General features: G+C 37.6%; 1 long non-coding RNA gene across 2 annotated transcripts in view; it reads right to left on the bottom strand.

The window, feature by feature from the left end:
* The window catches only part of LOC119506993, a 108,114-nt gene that overhangs the window by 75,813 nt on the left and 13,648 nt on the right, over window positions 1–18,653 (bottom strand). For both annotated transcript variants that reach the window (XR_005211092.1, XR_005211090.1), the window contains exon 2: window positions 8,933–8,977. This is a non-coding gene — a long non-coding RNA (uncharacterized LOC119506993). The remainder of the gene's footprint in view (window positions 1–8,932; window positions 8,978–18,653) is intronic.

The following is an 18,653-nucleotide window of genomic DNA, read 5'->3' on the forward strand; positions in this document are numbered from 1 at the left end:
GGGTTGAGCCCTCTACCACAGGTTTTACCCTTGGGAAGACGGTTGCTGCAAAGGAGAGGCTAGGCCTCCATATGGTTGTGCCTAAGTGCCTCCTCCCAAATGCCTCTTTGTTGCTCAGATGTGGCCCTGTCTCTCTAGCTAAGCCAACTTGAAAGGAGAAATCACTGCCCTCCCCGCTACGTGGGATCAGACACCCAGGGGAGTGAATCTCCCTGGCAACGTGGAATATGACTCCCGGGGAGGAATGTAGACCTGGCATCGTGGGACGGAGAACATCTTCTTGACCAAAAGGGGGATATGAGAGGAAATGAAATAAGCTTCAGTGGCAGAGAGAATCCAAAAGGAGCCGAGAGGTCACTCTGGTGGGCACTCTTACGCACACTTTAGACAACCCTTTTTAGGTTCTAAAGAATTGGGGTAGCTGGTGGTGGATACCTGAAACTATCAAACTACAACCCAGAACCCATGAATCTCGAAGACAGTTGTATAAAAATGTAGCTTATGAGGGGTGACAATGGGATTGGGAAAGCCATAAGGACCACACTCCACTTTGTCTAGTTTATGGATGGATGAGTAGAAAAATAGGGGAAGGAAACAAACAGACAAAGGTACCCAGTGTTCTTTTTTACTTCAATTGCTCTTTTTCACTCTAATTATTATTCTTGTTATTCTTGTGTGTGTGCTAATGAAGGTGTCAGGGATTGATTTGGGTGATGAATGTACAACTATGTAAGTGTACTGTGAACAATCGAAAGTATGATTTGTTTTGTATGACTGTGTGGTATATGAATATATCTCAATAAAATGAAGATTAAAAAAAAAAAAAAAAGACATAATGCTGAGCAAAATAAGCCAGGCACAAAAAGAGAGATATTGTATGTTACCACTAATGTGAATTCTGTGAAAAATGTACAATGTTTTATACTGTAGAATGTAGGGGACCTAGAGATACCAATTAGTGGAGGGGGAATGATAATCTAATAAGAACAGATAAACTATGGAGGGTAATCTCAATGTTATGGGAATGCTCAGGAAGGATTATGGTTTGTAAACTTTCTTGGATATAGTAAGATCATATTCGAAGCAATAGAGTTATTTTAGGTTTTTTTTTTCTCTTATTCCTTTGTTTTTTTAGGGGTTGTTAATTTTCTTGGGGTATGGTAGGAACATGTTGGAAGCAATGTAGTTATTTTAGATTATTTGTTTTTCTTACTCCTCTGTTTGGACATGGTTTATTAATTTTCTTGGGGGTATGGTAGGAACATATTGGAAGCAAAGTAGTTATTTTAGGTTGTTTGTTTTCCTTAATCCATTGCTTTGTTTGAAATGTTGTGGGGTTTTTTTGGTTGTTGTTTGCCTGTTTGTTTTTAATTTTTTGATAAACAAAGTTAAAAAATCGAAAAAAAATCAGTAGAAAAATGGGAGTAAAAACTAAATGACAAATAGGGTGGGATGGGGGGATGGTTTGGGTATTCTCTTTTCACTTTTATTTTTTATTCTGATTCTGATTCTTTCTGATGTAAGGAAAATGTTCAGAAATAGATTGTGGTGATGAACGCATAACTATATGATCATACTGTGAACAGTTGATTGTATACCATGGATGACTGTATGGTTTGTGAATATATTTCAATAAAACTGAATTAAAAAAAAAAAACTGCATTGTATTTAAAATAAATTGGAATTAGTAGCCATTATTTGAAAGTGAGGAGATTTTACATTATACCAAGGATGTCCTTGATTTCAGGTAAAAAACAGCCAGCGCTGGCAACACTGGGCTCACATCCCCTCTTGGCAATGGTGCGCCTGCAAGCTGCTTGTGATTTGGTTAGTTGTGCCTTTAGCCAAGGTGTGAGCAATCTAGTTTGTCAAGTTTCCCACCCCACCCAATTCATGTGTTCATTCACACATACATTCATTCACGTGTTCATTCAATAAGTATCCCTTGAGGACCTACTATGTGCTAGAAAACATTGTGTTAGCATCTGCCCTCCTAGAATTTAGAGTCTAAAGAGAAACAGACAGCAAACAATTCCATAAAACTGCAAATTTAGACGAGTGCTACAGAGAAAAAGTAGAGATTGCTGTGAAAGCATCTGAAGTGGGTGGTAGAGAACTGTTCTGCAGGTAGAGGAGGAAGGCTTAGGGGAAGTTTCTCTGTGGAAACAGAACTTGGAGCTGAGAAGTGAAGGACCAGGAGAAGTTAAGGAGGTGCAGGATGATGTTTTAAGGAGAGGAAACAATAAGAGGGGAGGTAGTGGGAGTACAGCTTGTTCAAGGACCTGCAAGAAGTACAATGTGTCAAGGCAAAGAAGAAGGGGATGGCGGGCACAGAATGAGGTGTGGGGTGAGGATTTGCAGGATCAGACCAGGGAGAGTCTTGTGAGTCATGTTGACATGATTGACCTTTGTCTTAAGAGCACTGGGTAGACAATGAAGGATTTCTCACAAGTAGATAGGATAGGAATTGTATTTTTAAAATAACAATCTGGTTACTGGATGGAAAAGGGATTGTAGGTGGCTAGAATGGAAGCAATGAAGATGACATAAACTAGAGTCAACCCTACACAAAAAACCTCAAAAAACTGAAATGAATGTTACCAACTTTAATGACCTTGGAAATTGCACAGGTCCATAAAGGGAGACTTCCTTTGCTGCTCCAAATCTACTTTAACGGCTTTGCTCAGGAGGCTGACCCCCACGGACTGCATCCACAGGCTCCCCCACCCACTGCCTAATGGGTGCATTCAGCCAACGGGTGGTGCCAGCAGGAGGTCAGAAGGGGGCAGGAGATGAGGTCAGGGCACTTATTTACCCAGCTCCCTCCCTTCTAGATTGTTCCTGGTGTGTTCCTCTTCTAAAAGGCATAGTGCTTCTCAAACCACAGCTCTCTCCAGTTTCAGTAACCTCTCCCTCTCCTTACCCTTGAAGCTTAAGGAGCAGTAGAAGTTTCTCACTATTGCCTAGGTAAGGGCTTCATCACTCATCATTAGTTTTCCTTAACTTTGCCCATCCATTTGTCAATAGGCCATTCATTAAACTCACCTTGATTACCCCTGTTCGAGGGTGCCATTTGTTTCCTGCCTTGGTCCTGACTAAATGGGCCTTAACCCTAATTGTGAGCATTAGTTGGGAATTTTAAAACTCTTATTCATAGTTTCTTTAAAGCTAAAGAGGCTCAAGAAATAATAAGAAAATTACACTAACAAGGCCAAAAGAAAAGCATTCAGGATGTGTCAGTCTGCCTGACATCTCTCATAATGAGGTCAAGAAAGCATCAAGAACAAAGAAATCCATGGGAGAGATGCAGAAAGGAATATTGTGGTGGGGGCTGTTTTGTTGTGGATGCTGTGGTGAGTTACGTAGAAAACCCCTTTAGGACCGAGGCTCTCAATCCGCCAGTTGCTGGAAGTGTTGGTGGCGGGATCTCAGGTGAACTGTCCTCCAGAGCAGACTTCAGTCAAAGGGGGCCTGCATCCAATGACTGCTTGATGGAGAGGGCAGAGGCCCACACAGGTCACCTCGGCACGGCCCTCCCAGCTTCAGGCTGAAGTTCTGGCGCAGCTGCAACATCTCTCTGCCCAATCCTGCTTCTCCCACCCCTCACAGATGTTGATCCTGAGGGCTCCAGTAAGCTTCCTACACATTTATCTATGTTTGTTTCCTGAGGAACTGACTTAAGAGAGATATTATGATCTATTCTCTTATAAAAAATGTAAAAACCTCAAATGTCAGAATGTCAAACTACAGTATAATAACAATAATAATAATATTAAGCATAGTAAGCTTTATTAAAGTCCATGCAGTGTTGATACTTTTATGGATTTCTTTGATCGGAAATAGAGGTGGCCAAATTATCTTTTTTATGGAGGTTACTGACACACAAAGCCCTGTGTTAAGAGTACAATGTGTATGTGACTTTGGAAGATAGCATCATTTTCAGGCAGAGTAAGGTGAATGACTGTTGGGAAATGTGTCCCCTGGAGCTGTATCTACCTCAGTCTGCTGTGGAATCTGGCATGTCTCCTAGGATGTTTGTAAATTTAGCAGCTGTTTACTCAGGTTTTACTAGATACCATGCCCTGAGCTAAGTGCTCCACATCTCAGGTAATCCTCAAAATAACCATTTGAGGTCAAGGGTTTTATTATCCCCACAAGTGTAGTAGGAGAGCACCAACCCAAGAGTAAGATGATGTGGGTTCATCAGCTTCCTGGGCTGAAAAAAGGTATGAGATCTACCTAAGGATGAGTGGTGAGGACTAAATGAGTTGCAATAGGGTTGTGGAAATGCTTATCAAGCTAAGTTGTTATGCAAATGTTAGGAATGATACTCAATGAAGTTTGTGTGTGAGTGAATAACTGAATAAGTGTGTATTTGTAAGAGAGATAGATGATTGATAGACAGATAGATAGATAAATAGACTTGGTATTCAACAGGCCAGCAAATTCGCATCTTCATTTTATCCATGTGCAACAGTGATACGCAAATTATATTTTCTATTTCAGATTATTCAATTGACACAAACAAGGTGGCTGTGTGCCATTGGGAAGAAAAATATAGGATCAGACAGAAGACAGTTTTTAGTGTGTTTTCTCGTGTGAAGGTCGGTTTGATTGTGTGTATGTGGTTGGTTGGGTTGCCGCATTGTGTGGTGATTGAAAGACATTTTATAAGGCAGGATATGTTTCCTTCTCCCTTTTTTAAAGCGATATTGATAATTATTATTTTTCTTTATTCAAGGTAGAATGTGATCATGTCATTTCTACACTCTACAAAGTGAACTGGCCCTTAGCTCCATGCCAGTCAAGAATATGTTTGCTTGACAATACTCCACTCACCCTCTTATAAAAGTTACCTGATCAGAGGACTTTTAAGCCTTGCCAGTTCACTTCAGAATGATAGAACACCAGCTGCAAAGCTGAATAGAGTTTCTCGGTTGCGTGTCACGGTGATTGGTGGGATGCATGTTGGAGATTTGTAAGAAATATGGTAAGTTTTGTTTCTATCAGCTGGAGCACTGGCTCACTGGGAAACATTTATAACTGAAGCTGTTGTTCATATGCAGGCTATGGAAGAAGAATGCAGCTCTGAATGGGAAATATGCTGAAAACCTACTCTCATAAATTTAATTTAATATTACTGACTTGGGTAGATAGATCATTGTTCACAGGGCTGGGTGGGTAAAATCTGTGTCTTAGATACTGAATTATAGGGGGAGGAACACTGGTTTATAAGACAGGCTTCAAATGCAAATACAACCCAAAAATTTCTGTTCTGATATAAAAAGAAATGTTTATGAGAGAAGGCCCTGCATGAGTCAGTGACCTGGTTGTAAAGACTGCACTTCCCATGATAGCAAGAATGAGAAAAATCACAGGAATGATTTTTCAAGAACCACTAGTGATGTCTAAACCTTTTAGCATAGTTAGCTCCATAGTTTTGTCTATATTTAGATGGAAAAAATGAGAAACTTCTAGTGATTTAGGAATGGTCTAAGTCCTCATTCATTCATTCATTCATTCAAAACACAGCCACTGGGGAACTCCTTTATTTCAGGCTCTGTGGCTAGGCTGAATATGAAAAAGAAGAAGGCATAACTTTGTCCTCGGAGTGCTCACAGACTTAGGCATCATGGGCCCTCTTGCTCTTTTCTGGACCACAGATTTTTCTTCATGTTTGACACTACATTTCTCACGATAGATACTACAGGAGGGAGAATGTAAAGGAAATTAAGAAAGATGGAGGGAAGCCAGGAAAAAGAGGAAGAAGAAGAAGAAGAAGAAAAAGAAAATCAGAGCTTGCTTCCTGGAAGCTGCTGTAATGACACCTCCTTTGAATGGTTTCTGACAGTGATCCAATTAACAAGGTCTAAAGCGCACTACTCCCTGGCTCAACACATGCAGGTTTTCCACCTCTTTATATGTTTGTTTATAGGTCACTTCGGAAAGGGACCCATGGTACAAACTGCCAGTCCAGGAGAGGGTCATATAACTTGTGGGGTGGCTGACAAGCCAGGATAGGATTCCTGTCTGCTCTCTTTCATCATAATATGGAATACCTTCAGCTACCTTGGAACCTGGAACAGTCTTGTTCTTTAACCTTTAGGCCTGGTGCAGCTGTTTCCCAATCTATACAATGGAGATAATTACAGCACTTATCTCATAGAGTTCTTATGAAGATTAAAGGAGAAAAATCCACATAAAATATTTAGCACCTGCCTGCCACAAACTAAGTATTAGGATGTTAGTCATTACTATTGCTGTTACTATCGTTATTTTTATTTTTGTTGTTTGGTTTAAATAGGCTGACGATGGAGTTAAAACCTACCAGTCAGAATGACTGTGTAGGGCATGGCTGTTTCCTTAGCAGTCAGGACACAAGGGTTACATTGGATTCCAAAGACTGTAGTTATTACAAACCACAGAATCTGAGTTTAATTTTAAGAATAAATCTAAAAACGGAGATTAAGTGGCTGAGGAAACATCTTATCACAGCTCTCCACCATACCGAACGCTACTCTTGAGGGTTAGATACTTGTCTACTTTATCTCTCAAATTGATGCCACACCAAACACATAGTAAATTACTTGAAATATTATTTACTGCACAGATAATGTCAATAGCCATTTAGCTCTCATTGCTTTCACCTTATTTGAACCACTGGCAAATCCCCACTTGTTCTTCAAGATTCAGCTTAAGTAACCTCCTTTGTTAAATCTTCCTTGACATCCACAGGTAGAACTAACCACTCTGATTCATAACCCTATAGTTCCTTGTATTCTCCTTCCATGATTAGCAACTATTATATACTCTATTTATGTAAGTCGATGGTCAGTGGTTGTGGAACCAGCCTCAGCTGGTATGTAACTGGTAGCCGTGGCCCAGGCAGCTGTAGTTATGGGATCAGGACTAGTCTCCTTTAAAAGAGAAGAGCTAGCAAATAAGCAGATGAAAAAGTGTTCAACATCATACGTCATTAGGGGAATTCAAATTAAAACCACAATGAGATAACACTATACATCTATTAGAATGGCTAAAATAAAAAAAAAAAAAATCTTACAATACCAAGTGCTGATGAGGATGCAGAGCAACTTCAATTCTCATCTATTGCTTGTGGGAATGCAAAATGGTACAGCTATTTTGGAAAACAGTTTGACAGTTTCTTATGAAGTTAAATATACATTTACCATATAACTCAGTGAGCCACTCAAACCAATTATCTTTTGCTTGATGAATGCATGAACAAATTTTGCTACATCTATGCAATGAAATATCATTCAGCAATAAAAAGGAATGAACTACTGCTAGAGGCAACAGCATGGGTGAAGATCAAATGCATCATTCTAAGGGAAAGAAGTGAGAACCAAAAGGCTACATACTCTATGATTCCATTTTTATGGTGTTATTGCAAAGGAACACATAGAAACAGAAAGTAGATTAATGGTTGTCCATGGCTGGAGGTGGAGGGAAGGGTTGATTAAAAAAGGGGCATGGAGGAACATTTTGGATAATGTAACTTCTGTATCTTGATTATAGTGGTGGTTACAAACTCTTATTTTTTGGTCAAAACTCATTAAAATTTCCAATAGAATATTTCAATTTTATTGTACGTAAATTGTACTTCAGTAAACTAGATTTAAACAAAAATCTTAGGTTGCAACCCCCAAAACATTTCCTTATATTTTTATCTATATTAAATGTTATCTTAACTTCAATAGTTAATTCTTTCTAGGCAAATATAATATACAAGGTTACTCTTTTCTAGAATTACCAATAGAGACTTCACAGTTAAGCACAATAAAAACATAAACAAGTGGGGAGCAATAAATACTGTTCTCATTGAGTGGAAAGATAAAAAGAAGTGAGTATGTGGATAAATTATGAGAAGACATTAAGTTGAGAAATATTAGCAAATTGCCTTGACTTTTTTAGTGAAGACCATACTGTTTTGAGAAAGAGTGAATTCAAAAGTATGAAAAAATATTCGGAACAACTGATGAAGAAAGGGAAATGGCATTAGGTATGAATAAAGATCTAAGCCTGCAGGCAAACACACATAGGCCACACATGTTCTTTTAATTCCAGGGCCCTGATTATCTGCTAGGCAAGACTATTGTACACCATGCATCCTCTCCCTTTCTAGCTGTAGCTTATAAAGCCTAAGAAGAATCCATAATAATGTCCACACTGATGCAGTTGGGAATTCAATCCCTTCTGACTGTATCTGCAAAAACTTCAGCCTAATAGTTTTCAGAGAGGATGCATTTGCTCAGGTCCCTAAACAACAATGGCCAGGATAGTAGTTTCCAGGAAGTAAGTATATGCCCAAGATAGATAAATATGAATATGAACATAAATATGAACATAAAAATAATAAACATAAATGTGGATATTGGTCTGTATACACTAAGAACATGTTTCATTCTATTATCACTTTGTACTTCAGAGACCCAAAAATCCTCTCTTTATAGTGTAAAATAGACAAGATGATAAACCCAAATCTTATAATTCCAGAGAAAACAGGATGAATGTGATTGATTTAAAAATCCTCAAAATACATGCAGAAGTATTTAGCAGGACTCAATAAATAAATTAAAAGAAGCCTTCAACCATATAGCCATACTCTGTTCCAATTAAATTGAACAAATTTTCTAAATTAGCTGAAAATAAAATGAAACTACATTACAGCTAAATGGAAACTGGAACTCACATTTCAGTAATAGGTAATTTACACAGTTATAGGAATAACCAGTCACATACAAAGAGTGATTTAAACAGCATTCTGAGAAGAAAAAGTGAGTCTTTAGAGTTGGAGAGAATGAGAGGTGCAGAGCAGAAAGTAATGTCTTATAATCTATTGATATTCAAATGTACTTTAAAATTCACTTTAAAAACAAAACAAATGCTGCTTTGATTTAAGAAAAGTACCCACCTTTGTTCTTTCAGTATCATAAAAGCAGTAATTTTGCTTTCAGTTCTAAAAAAAATAAAAAAGACAACTTGAATTTCTAGTTAAAAACCTTCCCACAAAGAAAACTCCAGTCTTTACTAGTGAATTCTACTAAACATTTAAAGGAAAAAATTTCCAATTCCATATACGCTCTATCAGAAAATTGTAGAGAAGAAAACATTTTTCAATTCATTTTCTAAGGCCATCATTTCCCTGATATCAAAACCAAAGACATTACCCCCAGAAAAGATAATTATAGACTAAATTAAAAAATCCTTAACCAAAATTAGTGAATCAAAGCTAGCAATTTATAAAAAGAATCATACATCATGGCCCAGGGGGATTCATCACAGGTAGGCAAGGTCGGTTTAAAATTCAAAAATCAAAGTAATTTACCATATTAACAAACTAAATATAAAAAGAAAAATCATATCATCATCTCAATTGATGCAGAGAAAATAGTTGACAAAATTAAATATCTAGTCATGCTAAAAGCCCTCAGTAAACTAGGAAACAGAAAGAACTTCCTCAACCTGATAAGGGGCATCTATCAAAAAACAAACAAAAAACAAACAACCAAACAAACAAAAAAGTGCTACAGCTAATATATATTCTTACATATTGTGTTTTCCCTAAGACTAGGAACAAGTCAGGGATGTCCCCTCTCACAGCTTTCATTTAACATTGAATTGGATTGCATTGTTGCTAATGCAATAATGCAAGGAAAAGAAATAAAAGTCATATAGACTGGAAAGGAAAACCTAAAACTCTCCTTATTCATAGATGACATGATTGTACATGTAGAAGATTCTAAGTAATTTACAAAAAAGCTACAAGAACAAATAATTGAGAAGCTTCTAGAAGAAACACACAAAAATCTTTGTAACTTTGATTTAGACAAATATTTTTAGATAGGACAAAATAAAAGCAAAAACCATAAAAGAAAATTTTGATAAATTTGACTTCAAAATTAAAATATTCTCATTTTTAAAGGATAGTGTTAAGAAAATGAAAGGGAAGTCCAGGATGGGAAAAATATTTGCAAAAAGATACTGATTTTTTAAAAAAGCTTTTCTTAATAAGAATTCTAAAAATCTAATTTAAAAAATGGGCAACAATTTGAACACTTAATCAAAAAAGATATTTGAAGGCAAATAAGCACAAGAAAAAATAATCAATATCATTAGTCATTAGGGAAATGCAAACTACAATGACAGTTATATACCATTACAACCATTAGAATGGATAAATTAAAATGACTAACAATACCAAGTGTCGGTAAGGATGATGAACAATTGGAATCTCATATACTGCTAGTTCTACAGACACTTTAGAAAAACAATTTGGCAGTGTCTTATAAAGTTAAATACACATTTATCCAATGATCCAGCAATGCCTCCTTTGAGTACTTTCCCTAGAGAAATGAAAACATATTTCCACTGAAGTATTATATATAAATGCTCATCTCAGATTTATTCATAATAATAAGAAACTGGAAACAAGCCAATTATCCATCAATTGGTAAATGGATAAACAAATTCCATACAACAGACTATCATTCAGGAGTAAAAAGGAACTACTGATTTATGCAAGACCATGGATGGATCCTAAAGCAATAAGCTAAATGAAAGAAGTCGGACACAAAAGAGCATATGCTGTATGTTTCCATTTATATGAACTTCTAGAAAATGTAAAATTATGGCACCAATAAGCTGATCAGTCATTAACAGGGGCCAGCATTGGAGAGAGGGGATTGGCTGCAAAGGGGCACATGGGAAAATTTTGAGGTGATGGAAATGTTTGACATCATGATTTTTGTGGTGGTTACATTATTATACACTTTTGCCAGAATTCAAACATTGAATTGGATTGCATTGTCGCTAATGCAATAAATTCATTTGAAATTAAAGAACTTTTATTTACTTATATATTAATTACATCTCAAAGCTGATTTTAAAAAGGTAATAATAAAAAAAAAAGAAATACCAAGTGATTTTAGATTTTACTTGGTTATGATTCCACTTGATAAAATATCAATGCCAAGTGATGGCACTAACATTTTGATAGCCTTGGTAAATACTAATTATTTTATCCACTGTAATCAGTTTCTTTTAAAAAGAAGATTTAATTTTTGGAAAGTATTCCTCTATTAGGTGGGCAAAGAGGCATCAACATATTTGGTCATAAATGGGCCCCAAAATACATCTCTATTTGGGGGATAAAGACCCTTAGCTATATTATTGAATCTAGAAAGATGAAATTAATCTGGATATAAGGCAACGTTTCTTCCCTAGAATAATTCTTCAGAAAATAGGGAATAAATATTCTTGTATTCAAGCCTTTGTAGGTTCTCTCAATACAGTGTGTTTTCTCACATGCTTCATTTTGAACCTGACAGAATTGGTTTTTTAAAACAAGAAGAAGAAAAAGGAATGTAACACAGATTTAGTCTTTTTCCTGAAGGAATGACCGCACCGTGGCAAATATTGGATGTCACTGTAAATAAGCCTTTTAAAAAAGCAATATAGGAAAGTGATTACATTGTGGGGATCAGGAATATAAACTTACAGGACAAATGATAGACCTCATTTACTTGTATGCTCTAGCAAGATTAATATACCAAAAGCTGAACTGGGTAGAATTTTAATAATCTAGCATTTGGGGTCTATGAGCAGCGAGCCCAGCCATTTATTTTTATTAGGTGAATGTACAGTCATGTTATCTCAGCCTAAATTACTGGTTTTCTCTCTGCCTCAGGGGAGAGCCCAACAGACCAGCAGATATGCCAAAACTAAATACAAAGCTACATCTGGCTTTCGTTCCCTGACTTGGGACCAAGACATCTGCCCATCAGAATTGTTGCCGATTCCAGTGTTACTGGACACACAATTTTTGCCAGTCATACTTTGAAAAGTAAACAATAGACCATTAGTTTCCCAGAGAAAGAACAATAAGAACAATACAGCACAATTTTAAAGGCAGTTTCACACACTTAAAGTGTTCTATTCCATGACAGAGGCTGAATAACAAAATAGTTGAGAGTATGGAGTGCGCAGCTGGCTTTGCACCCTGGACCTACCACTTACAAATCATTAACTTCTCTGTGCCTCAGTTTCTTCTGTAGATGAGGATGTGATACTATCTGTCTAGAATGTCATTTTTTGTGGGTTAAATGAGTTAGTAAATGACAAGTGCCTAAAAGAGTACCAGGCACTATATATGTTCATTTATCACCTGAGGTAATCTAGGCAGATGCTGTTGTCCCCATTTTACAGATGGAGAAACAGAGGCTTCGAAAGAGTGAATGAATTGCCCACAAATCATACAGCCAGTCAGCAGCCCAGCCAGGACCAAACTCTCCTTCTTCTTACTCTAGTGTTTTACCCTCTCTGTCATACCTCCTTGTGTCGGTTTGGCTATAGTATGTCCCCCAGAAAAAGCCATGTTGTTTGATGCAATCTTTGTGGGGGCAGACATATTAGTGTTGATTAGGATATGACCTGTTGATGGGATTGTTTCCATGGAGGTGTGGCCCCACCCATTCAGCTTGGGTTTTGATTTAATTACTGGAGAACTATAAAAGCTCAGAAACAGAAGGACTTCAGAGAGCTGCAGCTGAGACAGACATTTTGAAGATGGCTGTTGGAAGCTGATGCAGACATTTTGGAGAACGTCATTTTGAAACAAAACCTTGGAGCAAGAAGACAGCAGCCATGTGCCTTTCCAGCTAACGGAGGTTATCCTGATGCCAATAGTCTTTCTCCACCGAAGGTACCCTATTGCTGATGCCTTACCTTGGACACTTTACAGCCTTAAGACTGTAACTTTGTAACCAAATAAACCCACTGTATAAAAGCCAATCCATTTCTTGTGATTTGCAAAACAGCAGCATAGCAAACTGGAATATTCCTTGAATATATAATCGAGAAACATGGGCATGTCTCATTCAATAGTAAGAAACCAACTGTTGAGTTTCATTCACTTTCTCACTGCGACATTCTGGAAACTGCATGAACTTGCTTAGGCCATTAGAGCAGAGCTTTTCCAAATGTTAATGGTAACCATTAGTGGGTCAAATATTCAATTTAGTTTGCTACAACAAGCTCTAAAAAAATTAAAAAAAAAAAAGGAACAGAATAGGAAATATCAGAATGCACCAAAAATAGTAAGAGTAATTATTAATTTGTGAAATCTTGTTCAATTACATTTATGTTTACTTACACTACACATAAGAGTGCGGTAGACTGTATTATTTTCCACAATTATTTGCTGTCCCCCCTTTCTTGTCTGAGGATTTTTCATCCTTCCCCATTGCCAGTCGACTTGCAGGGTCCCTGTGATAATCATATCACACTCAAATGTTAAATGATTGAAAGTTTAACCTGAAGATCACAGTGAATGGAGTCCTAATCCATTCTGGTTGCTTTGGGTTCTAGAAAATATTTTTCCTTTCGCTATTGCAACTTTTGGATGCAATTTTTAACCATAGCTGGTAACAAGTCAAGCTTCCTTCCAAGATGGGGGTAGGAGTGGGAGAGGGATGGGGTGCATCAAGCATTTGAAAAGAATCAATCTTTTGAAGACGGATGTTTGCGCTGCAATTTGTTCTCCTTAAGAAATCCTGATGTCTTATTTCCAACAACAAAATAATAATGATGTTTTCTTTTTTGTTTGTTTTTTAACTTTATTTATAAAAAATTACGATGTTTTCTTGAAGTGATGGGTGCATGCATTCAAATTCTGAATACATCACTAAAATCTGCCACTTGGGCAAGCTGTCTGAAACCACAGAAAGAGTCTTTAGTGGCATCATCAGTGTAATAAAGAAATGTGTTTTAAAATTATCATATATCATTTTAAAAGTTCATGCAAGCATCTTTTTCATCAACAGCAGTTGTATTTCAGTATGGAAAAGTATAGAGTTCTGAAATGGCTACACATTTCTTCACATGGTACTCTGTAAAGAGTTAAAATCAGTTGCCATGATTGAATAGTTGTATTAGTTAAGGTTCTCTAGGGAAACAGAATCAAGAGATATCTGTAAATATGAGATTTTATAAAAGTGTCTCATGCAACTGTGGGGATGCACAAGTCCAAATTCCATAGGGCAGGCAGTGAACTGGCAACTCCAATGAAGGTCTTCGATGAACTCCTCAGGAAACACTTCGTTGGCTAGTCAAAGAAGTGAAGATCCTCTTTCTTTATCGCTTAAAAGTCTTCAACTGATTGGATTAAATCCAGCTGACTGCATTCTCTCATTGCAGAAGACACACCCTTTGTTGATGTAATCAGTCACAGCTGCAGCCAATTGAAAGATGATTTAATAAACCAACCTTCTGGTTTATTAACCAGCCACAAATGTCCTTGCAGTAACGGTTAGGCTAGTGCTTGTTTGACCAGACACCTGGGCACTATCACCTGGCCAAGTTGCCACATGAACCTAATCATCACAATAGTATTCACATTTTTTTTTTTTTAACTATTTCTTCAATACTGAATCAAGCTCCAGAGACATATTATTGACTACTAGTAATTCTCTGTAAATAAAGCAGTGGCTTGTCAATCAGGCACAACTCCTTTAATGCAAAATCTTTTAATGCTTCATATGTAGTTGGTGTTCCTTCAGTACTGGTACCAACATAAGTTTCTATTCTACTCATAGCTTTGGAATGACCATCAACCAAAGAAAATATCTTTTTCGTAGAATGGATGTTCAATGGTAAACAAAACAAAGTCGTTAAGCACTTCTCTCTTTTAGATATACTAGGCATATGCTGAGATATCATAGACATCTTACCCAATTGTGATGTAAACACATCTGCCAACTCACACAATGGTACTTTCTAATCCACAGGGCATGCCACTTGCATTATATAATGGCCATTACATAACAGCCAACAGTGTCATCTGATGGAGCAATTGTGATGGAAATTCACACAGCTTTCTCTACAGGTACTATGCCTCTGACACTGCTGCTTCTGCCATGAGAAATCAACTCTGAATGACACTTCTGTACTTTTGTTCTCTTCTCCACTCTTATCAACTCAATTCATCAATTCTGTACTGGAAACTCTGCTATTTTTTTTTTTTTCCCTGAGAAAACACAATTAGTTTACCAACATATTATTTGAAAAGGATAAAAAGCAAAAATCCTTTATGGCACCATTATTAAAAAAAACTGAGAATGCATTGAGCATTGCACTATCTATTGTCCAATAAAATCCAACTGTCAGATGTTCTTCCTTGCATTTTCATTGATACATTTTGCTATTTTGGCTGCTTGAGTAGTCTCCTCACATCTGTAAATTTGCTTGTCCCAGCAAATACAGGTTTAAATTCTGTATTCACTCTTTATGCTTACAATTTTAATGTAGGCTTTAGTAAATAATAAAAAGTAAATAACTTTACTTTTTCATTACTGTTTTCAACATTTCCTTATTTTAGTGAATTGATAGAATAATGCAACAACATATAAGCGGAAAAAGCACATTTAACACACATAAACCATAGCACAGATGTTGCAAAATTACTTTAACTGAGATGAACTGTGCCCTGCTAGCTATCTGGGAAAGTATTTAAAAAATGCTTTTATGAGGCTATTAAATGAAATTCCCACCATTCCTGGATAGGGGGTTGATGACTAATAACAGGCTACCTTTCCATTTTCCTATTTCAGGCCTCTTTCAGGAAGTTACCCAAGGCACTTTCATACAACCCCCAAACTGCTGTTAACATCTCCATGTTATCACCATTATTCTGATTACGAAAATTAATAAACACTAAAAGATAAAATTAATAAACACTAAGATAAAAGACTATCAAAAGGATTGACTTTTACTTTTCTTTTTAATGTTTTGTATGTTCAATGTCTTACAGTCAATATTTAAAGTGTATTGATGGACACTCTGAATACTGTAATTTTTATAATCTGTAAAGAGGCAATTATGTAAAATGACAAGATCTTAAAGGGCCTCCTTTGCATTTTCTACTCTATAGACATCAGAAAACTTGAGCTATAAAGTGGAAAGTAATCTTGAACAAACTATTCTCCAGAAGTGTGATGGTTATTAAGCTGCCTTCTCTCAGCCGCAAACCCACCCTTCTAATCTCTGCCTCGTGATTCTGGGGCTGAGACTCTGCAACCACGTGTCTGACCCGTCAGCTGCTCTTGGTTGGGTTCTGCCGAGGGAGTTGTTAGGGGGAGGCTTCAAGGCTGCAGGAGGGAGATGGGGTCTGCTCCTCCCGCTCCTGATTACTTCCTGTTCCTGCCAGCATCACCCAGCAGCAATTCCGCTCTATGGAGTGGAGAGCCTTCCTGAAGCAGCAGTTGGATCCAGTTTGCAGTTTGCTCACACTCCTAGAACCAGTGACCTCCTGCCATTCAGAGGAATAGGCAAGTCAGCTGGGTTCTTCCTCCAACTCTGAGTCCCAGCTCCACGAGACCCCTCCTCAGGCTCCTGGTGAACGTGTACCAGTCAAGTATGGCCTCTTCTCTGAGTCTTGGTCTCAGCTCCATGGGTTTCTTCCACGAAGCTCTGAAACACCCTCGCCAGCCAAGCAGTGTCCCCTTCTCAGCGGTCTCTTCTCAGTTCCTGATGTACTAGCACTGGCCAAGCAGTCCCATCCTTAGACGTCAAGGTCATGGGCCTCCTGAGACCTTGAAGCCATCAGCACGAACCAAGTAGCAACTTGCACTCAGAAGGTTCCAGCTTGAGGAGGCTCCTTTGCCAAAGTTGTATATATTAGTTATTCCAACCCTTTCCCTTTGTTTCCCTGGCCTAGGAGTGGTGGTTGTTTCCAGCAGTTGTTACCTTCATGATATCTCAGTATTCCCCTTTTCCCTTTTCATTTCTCTAACACTTGGTTGACAATATTTTATGTTAAATTCTTTCTGTTAAGAAAAAAAACAGTTATTGATGAAGATGATAAGCCCAAGTCAACAATAGTCCCGAAAACCTTAATGAATCTCTGGATGCCTATGAGACTCTATAAAGGTTTCACTCACTAGTTAATTCCTCAGAAACATAAATGCTTCAGAGAACTTCTATGCCAGCTAAGTCCCCAAACCCAGAGACAATAGCCTCTTCAAGAACATCAACCAGATGTGTCCCCTTTTCTCATGAAGTCGACACCCCTTTTCAACATGAACAGGTTAGGGTGGTCACTGCCTAGACATCCCTGAAGATCAAGAAAGTGATTAAACTAGAGGAAGGGGTAGCAACAGACAGGATGGAATTTAACAAAGGATTATGAATACTGAATCTCTATATAATTTTCTTCTTCTTAGTTGCTAGGGTTTTAGAACAGCTAGAAGGAAAGAATTGAGGAAAAAAAGGTATTGACAGATAGTCTGAATACTGTAATTTTTATAATCTGTGAAAAGGCAATTATGTAAAATGACAGAATTTTAAAGGGTTCTATGCATGTTCTATGCTACAGAAAATCATATGCACTTGTTTTTATAGTAGAAAAAAATCAATATTGACAAAAGTCCCATAAAAAGGTCTCTAATGCCTTTGGCAGGTAATCCTCATACAAGTACAGTCTTTCTAAGGGGGCAATTTTGTTTTAATCATTGTTAACCTTTAATAGAATGACAATTAGGCCAGATGGCAATGTATACTGAGATTAAAAATTTGTCATCAAATATTTTCACCAAAACCCACTGTTGGGTGGGTTATTTTGATCCGCTACTGAAATAAGACACATCAATAAGTTTTAGAATTTATAAAGCTGCCTGGATCATTCAATCATGCATAATTCAAAATATTTATCATTATTAAAACTAAAAGCAAGGTGGTGGTTAAAACAGGCTCTGAAGTCAAACTGAACTGGGTAAAATCTTGGTTTTTCTCAAACAGCATGCTCTTGATCAAGTAACCCAACTTCGCTCAATTGCAGTCTCTTCATTACTACTCAATCTGAAGCTCATAAAGGCAAGGACATTATCTGAGCTTGTACTTCACTCTCCAACATTTAATACATTACCTAGCACATGGGGGGCACTTAATAAACATTCACACTGACTGAAATAATAAATTGTATAACGGGAATCGTAATTTGTCTCATGTGGTAGATGTGAGAATGAAATAAGACTAAGTGTGTAAAATGTTGATCACAGACCAAGCATATAAACATGAATAATTAGCTAATATTAGGGGGACCATATAATTCATTGTACAATCAGGACACTTTTGAGAGTAACAGGGGTGCTATTAAAAAATTTCTGAGGAACAAAAGTGTGGGAACCCCGGGCCCAGGGCCTTCCCTAAGGGCCTTGGGGAATGCACACACAGCAGCTTGCGTGACCTGGGTCAGGAAGGTTTAACCTACCCTCCTTGTAAAACCAGGCCCCTGTACTAAATGTAATCTATAGCTTACGTCCTTACTGAACTCCCTATTTACCATCACTCTTGTTGTTATCTACAAGGTAACCTATAATCCTCTCCTCTTTCCTGCTGAATACAATCAATCCTTCCCTATGCCACAAGACCCCCGTCCCAGGCTTATGCCCTCATACCCATTGGAATGTCTCTGACTCAAGCCTCTGTAACTGGCCATTCCCCACAAAGTGCAGAAAACTTTCACACCGAGCTCTGAACTGGCCACTATGCAGAGCAGCTCCTGACTTCATTCAGAGCAGCTTGACTGACTTCCCGTTCTATTTCTGTAAGTAAGCCCTGAATAAAAGCTCATGCTTCAG

This window comes from Choloepus didactylus, chromosome 1, assembly GCF_015220235.1.
Source record: "Choloepus didactylus isolate mChoDid1 chromosome 1, mChoDid1.pri, whole genome shotgun sequence".
NCBI classification, from domain to species: domain Eukaryota; kingdom Metazoa; phylum Chordata; class Mammalia; order Pilosa; family Megalonychidae; genus Choloepus; species Choloepus didactylus.